Source organism: Hevea brasiliensis, unplaced genomic scaffold (genome assembly GCF_030052815.1).
Source record: "Hevea brasiliensis isolate MT/VB/25A 57/8 unplaced genomic scaffold, ASM3005281v1 Scaf1, whole genome shotgun sequence".
Classification (NCBI taxonomy): domain Eukaryota; kingdom Viridiplantae; phylum Streptophyta; class Magnoliopsida; order Malpighiales; family Euphorbiaceae; genus Hevea; species Hevea brasiliensis.
The window spans coordinates 7235964-7242448 of NW_026614585.1; positions in this window are offsets into that span (position 1 = coordinate 7235964).

Here is a 6485-nt window from a genome sequence, read left to right on the forward strand (position 1 = left end):
ATAAGTTAGTGAGATCACCAAAGTTAAGAGACTGAAGATTTATATTATACCGATCCCAGGGCCAAGGTCAGAGAGTTGCAGCTCATAGTCCTCACGGGCGATCACTTGCATCAACCCCCATTTTAGTTTGGCCATAACTGCGTCCAGACATGAGTACTTGTGAGTGGTCGCCTGATCCTTCAGCTCCTTCACCATGGTGTCCTCATCTTTATTTAAGGTGATCTTCTTTAGAACTAAAAGAACCAAATACTGCCAACTACGTAAGATGCCCTCAAAGCCATTCGGGTCCTTGTTCCTTAATATGAAAAACCGATCTTTCCAATTCTACAATGAAGAAGGGAGATCGGTGAAGAGCTCGCAGTTCAGTTTGGCTTGGAAAAGCCAATATTCATCGTCCTTCCACCAAGCGAGCCTATGCAACTCGGCAAAAACCTTCATCATAGGCTCGAGCTTTTTAGCTCGGCATAAACCTCTAAAAGCCACCAGAGGCCGCTAGGAGTTCGGATGCACCTGGGCTACACAGACATGATGGAACTTCAGAACAGCTCTATAGAATTCATTCAGGGGAAATCGAAGCCTGACTTTCAATTGTTCCTCATATACTATGATCAAGTCGATTTCTTCAAAGAAATGATTGGCTCGGAGATTGCCATGACATATGATAAGTTCGAAGGAGTCAGTCAGAAGGTTGTACTCTTGGATAATAGACTAGAGATAGGTCTCCTTGAGAATCGATGGCAACTCATCCAATGGTAAGTTCTCTTTCCTTGAAGACGATGCTTGTTTTAACTTGGTTGATCGACCATGGACTGGGACAATGATTGTAGAAGGTTCAGGTCACTTCACTCGGTTTGGCCACTTCACCTTCAGCCGATGTCCATGAGATGTGAACAAAAGGAGGACTAACAGCTCTCTGACCATCGGTACCACTCATTTCAGAGAATAAAAATGAAATTGATTGAAAAAAGATTAAAGCTTTTACCGGAGTATAAATCAGCACTGGAAAACTTTAGAAAACAAGAGAGAGTGTTGAAGTCGCTAAAAGAAAGTCTAAAAATGGCATAAGGGAGCAAATGGCTAACCCCCTCCCTATTTATACCCGCCTGAGCATTAAATGCTCACAAAGCCCCAAGGGACGCATCGGTTAGCAGGACCGGGCCATTTCAATGACACATCAAAAGAATATTCTAGAAACATAGTAAAAATTCAGACAAATAAGATTGGTCAACGAAGATCATCAGATATAACAGGGTTCTGAACCAACAGATCAGGCAAAATGGCGATTCGTCTAGGGATCAGATCGGGCACATTTATCAGAGATCAGAATAATAACTAATGCAATAATAAAAATAGAATAAGCAGATCCAAATTTCAATAATAGATTTCATTTCATTTCCAAAATGTCATATTACATCATTTGGGCAATCTCTCAAGATCAACAATTACAAATGTCCTTACACTACATTTTACCTAACTTGGACTACTCCCAAACCCAAAGTGTTGCACAATAGGCCTGTGTCAAAGCCTAGTCTTGTGGCTGAATCAAAAGATGTGTTTGATCAGAAAGCTAGCAATAAATACTGGACAGATGTATAGCTCAGATGGGGTGACTATGACTCTCATGATATTGAGCGGTGTCATCGTCGATGTCATCGACCAGAACCAAGCTGCGATTGAGACCTTTGAGATGGTGAGGAGCCAAATGAACTTGAAGAGGCGGTCACCAATATTAAGATTGAAATTAGTGGTCCTCTTGTCAGAGATCGATCTGTAAGCCATACCGATGAGCCGATCCGAGATCGACACGGTAGTCAGTTTCGACCTTGATCGGTTAATTAGTCCAGTTCCCTCACCGTCATCAGACAACGCCCTCATAAACCTTTGATCACCGGAATTGCTCATTTTCAGGAGATGAACAAGGAAAACATTCGGAAAAAGATTAAAGTGGTTGTCGTGAGAAGAATTCTTGTCGGAAAATCCAAGAATGGGAAAATAAAACATTAAAGATTCACCAGAGAAGGAAGGTTGTGAGTATGCGAAGGGCAAAATTCATTAGCATATATATAGGGCCTTAGCATTTATTGCATGCAGAACTCTAAGCAGCTCATCGGTAATTGAAAAATTTATTGCTTTGACCAACACAGAGAAAGGATGAGAAGGAGGTCAGAGAACAGGAAGAGATCAGGAAGTAAAAAGACCAAATGCAAAAGAAAATAGAGATCGGAATAATAATCCTAAGATTGGTCAGTCACAATGAGAAGATCGAAAAAGGGAAGGACGACCTATAGAGATCAGAGAACTTAGGGAGTTGAATAACTTCTAATCATGACCTTTAATTCATAAAACTAGCTCCCTCCACCGTCAGATCAAAGTTAGTTAAAGCATTACAGTCATGATCTAATCTTCACCACACATCTCATTTGTAAGGAGGCACCCCTAGCTACTAGATTTCAAATGGTTAAAGTAGCCCAGTACATCTCGATTTACACTATTGATTATAATTGTAAGGATGGATTTGAGGCCTTCGGATCAAAAATAAATGACAGATTCAGTGCTTTTTGTTTCCAGCCCTTGGATCCATTTTGAAAGGCAAGACCCTTAACCGTTGGATTAAGGGGCGAAAGGACAGAAATTCCGAATGAAATCCCAACCCTTAATTTCGATTCTTTTTAATTCCAGGACGTCGGATTATGTCCTTTTGAATCTAGGCCTTCCGTCTCCTCCTGCTGGAATCCCGGCCCTCTATTTTGAGTACCCATCTCCTATAAATACCTGCATGCAACGCTATAGAGGGGGGGGTAATTATTAAGGAAAAGCCTTGGAATTTTGCTGTAGCTTTATTTTCAATAAAAAACTCTCAAGGTTCCTAGAGACTTTAGAAATAAGTTTTCTGAAGGATCTTTCCATGGAAACTATAGAGCTTTCAATCCATACGTTGGATAACCTCGTAGAGTCTTGGGAACTCAATCATCATTTCTCAAGAAGATCTCACTTCAATCGTTTACAACTCCTCAAAACCACCTTACTATTTCAGTGTTAGTGGCACCGGATACACAAAGACACCAGTATCATCTTACTCGTTGTTTTAGCCTTTTCTATAGGTAAGTACTTGACTTATCATTCTTAAATGTTCATGGTATAGTTTGTCGCAACAAATTTTTAGAATAAGTTTACGTCAAAACTAAACTTATTTCACCTTTTGTGATGTCTACGAGTGTTACCTTTTTATTTTTACGTTGTCTTTAATTTCTTTACGTTATTTCGTGTAAAAAAGGTTAATTCAGGATATTGATATTTTGAAAGTACCATAAGGAGTACGGATGGGAGAATATAATGTGGAGATTCCCAATTAAGGTAAAAATGACTAGGAATAGTACGGATGAATTGAGAGGTTAGCTACTCAGTCTAGCTAAAAAAAAAAAAAAGAAATGAGATCAGGATTCGGGATCAAGTTCAGACGGGGAACCTCCAAAATGAGATGTCTAGAAGATTCAAAATGAGGAGTCGTAATAAGTTGAGAAAAGTTCAATAAATAAATCATGAGATCAGAAACAAAAATCTGGGATAATATGAAAAGCGGGAGGTGATGTGAGCAATGTTCTCATATCTAATAGGGTCAAACGAGTTCGGTCTCACGACTGTGACCTTTTAAAATTCATTTTTGACAAATTAGAAGAGATAAAGAGAGAGTCCTTACCCGAGTCCTCTTAACAAAGTTTCATTATACACATTTTAAGATATCGAGAGAGAGTCCTTACCCGAATCCCCTTAACAAAAATCTAATATACACATTTTAAGAGACCGGGAGAGAGTCCTTACCCGAATTCTCTTAGCTAAAATTATAATAAAAATGTTTTAAGAGATCGGGAGAGAGTCCTTACCCAAATTCTCTTAGCCAAAATTCTAATAAGAATATTTTAAGAAATTGGGAGAGAGTCCTTTTCTGAAATCTTTTCAATCAAAATTTTAATATTTAAATACTGAGATACCTAACATGTGAACTAAGAACCTTCCTCATTTATTGCAGATCTTTAAGGACTCAAATAAAATATCTTTAAAATTAAAATCCCAAATTCAAAGCTAAAAAATTAGATAAGATATGTAACAAATCAAATAAACAAAACACCAATTCACCGTGGGGACATCCCATGTACCCATGTTCTTGGAAAATCCAAAATGGTGAGATATTGAATGCTCCTATCAATAAAAGGACCGACATTATGATTCCAAAACCCCCGAATTATTAATCATAAGTAATTAAGAGCACATTGTTAAATTTGCTGACTCTCGTTAAGAGTCCAGGTGGGGTGCCTAACACCTTCCCCACCCGTGAACTAACTCCGAACTTAGAATCTCTGTTTCGAAAGTGGTTTTATTTTCAGTAATTGTTTTCTTTAATTTCTCTTAAAATTAAAGTGGCGACTCCTCACTTTCTCCACTTCGGTGAGAATTGTCCGGCGACCGCAAAGTCCTTGCGACAATCTTTGTTAGATAAAGCATGCAAATCGATAACATAAATATTTTCAATTCTTTCACCAATAAACAATATTTTGTTATCACTCATTTTAGACACAAAGCAAGATTTGGACTAAAAAATAACTCTACAGCCCTTATCACATACTTGACTAACACTAAGCAAATTATGTTTTAAACCATTAACCAAAAGCACTGTAACACCCCTTACCCGATCTACAATGTAATCGAGCAAGGAATGCTACATTTTGTGCCGGAGCACCTTATTTTAAAGTGGATCTTTTGGATATCTATTTCTGAAATGCTCCTCAACAAGCTCATCAATGATATCAAATCTCAAACAAGAATCAGCTTCAGAATGATGTTTCTTCATGGTGTTATTAATATTGAAAACCAATTGATCTTCACCAACTCTAAAAGTCAATTTTTCACTTTTGACATCAATTAATGCTCTTACTGTAGCTAGAAAAGGCCTCCCAAGAATAATTGGAATATTAGCATCTTCTTCCATGTCTAGAATGACAAAATCAACTGGTATGTAGAACTTTCCAACCTTCAAAGGCACATTCTCTAAAATTGCCTTTGGATATTTAATTGATCTGTCAACTAGCTGGAGAGAAATGTGGGTTGGCATAAGATTCCCCATGTTGAGCTTTTCATATATGGAGAGAGGCATAAGGCTAACACTAGCCCCTAAATCACATAAAGCTTTTATAAAACATGACTCTCTAATGTGGCATGAAATTGAAAAAATTCCTAGATCTTTAAGCTTGGGAGGAAGTTTCCTTTGGAGTATGGCACTACACTCTTCTATTGGGGCCACAGTCTTATGATCTTCAAGTCTCCTCTTGTTTGAAACTATTTCTTTCAAAAATTTTGCATAAGAAAGCATTTACGAAAGAGCATAAAGGAAAGGTACATTTATGTACAGTTACTTCAAGACTTCCAAAAACCTCCCAAATTGCTTATCAAGTTTGGCTTTCTGAAATCTTTGTGTAAAAGGAAGTTATGGCTTATAAGGCTCTGGAGGTATATATTTCTCTTCTTTCTCCTCAACCTCCTCTTTACTTTTTCTTGAACTCTTTTCTTTTTCATTTTCTAGCTTTTCACCTTCACAACTTCTTTCTCATTTTCTCTCTTCTCACTTTTTTCACACTTTTCATTGTTTACTACCTTCCCACTCCTTAATGCGATGGCTTGACAATGTTCTCTTGGATTTTCCAACTGACTTGGAAGCTTTCCCAAAGACTTAGTACCTAAAAAGGATGGTTGTTGTGCACTTTGGTTCTCTAACATTCTATTATATGTCTGCAGTTGCTCCAATCTTACTTTCATCTCTCTCATTTCTTCATCATGCTTAGTTTGATTGGCAAGGATTTATTGTAACAAAGCTTTTGTGGTAGAACCTTGCTCTTGCTGTCTTGGTGGAGGTGTAGGATTTGTGTTCCTTTGCTAAAATCCAGGCAACTATTGCCTATTCTGCTGATATGAATTCCCTTGTTGTTGTGGCTGAAAATTCTAACTTGGCCCTTAGTTTTGCTGATTTTCCCATGAAAAATTAGGACGGTTCATCTAGGCTGGATTATATGTTTGAGAATAGGGGTTACCCATCTGCTTGTTTCCATAGTTCCCCTTGTTCACCAAAATTTGCTCCACAGCTGGTAATTCCTTCTATATAAGCAACTTGTTGAGAATTTCCAGAGGATGATGAAGTAACCAGCATGCTTAAATCTTCCATTTTCTTTACCAAGACATTTGTAAGTGCATCAAATTTGGTGTTGATCATATTGAACGGATCAAGATCATACATTCCAGCAGCTTGTCTCTTTTGTGTTGGGGCTGGCCCTCTTAGACTATTCCAAAGATGAGTGTTCTTTGCAATTTTCTCTAATAACTCATAGGCTTCATCTTCATGCTGCATAATGAACTCTCCACCTGTTTGAGCATCAATAATCTCTCTAATAGCAGGAGTGACATTTGTATAAAAATTCTGATTTATCATTCATTTTGGA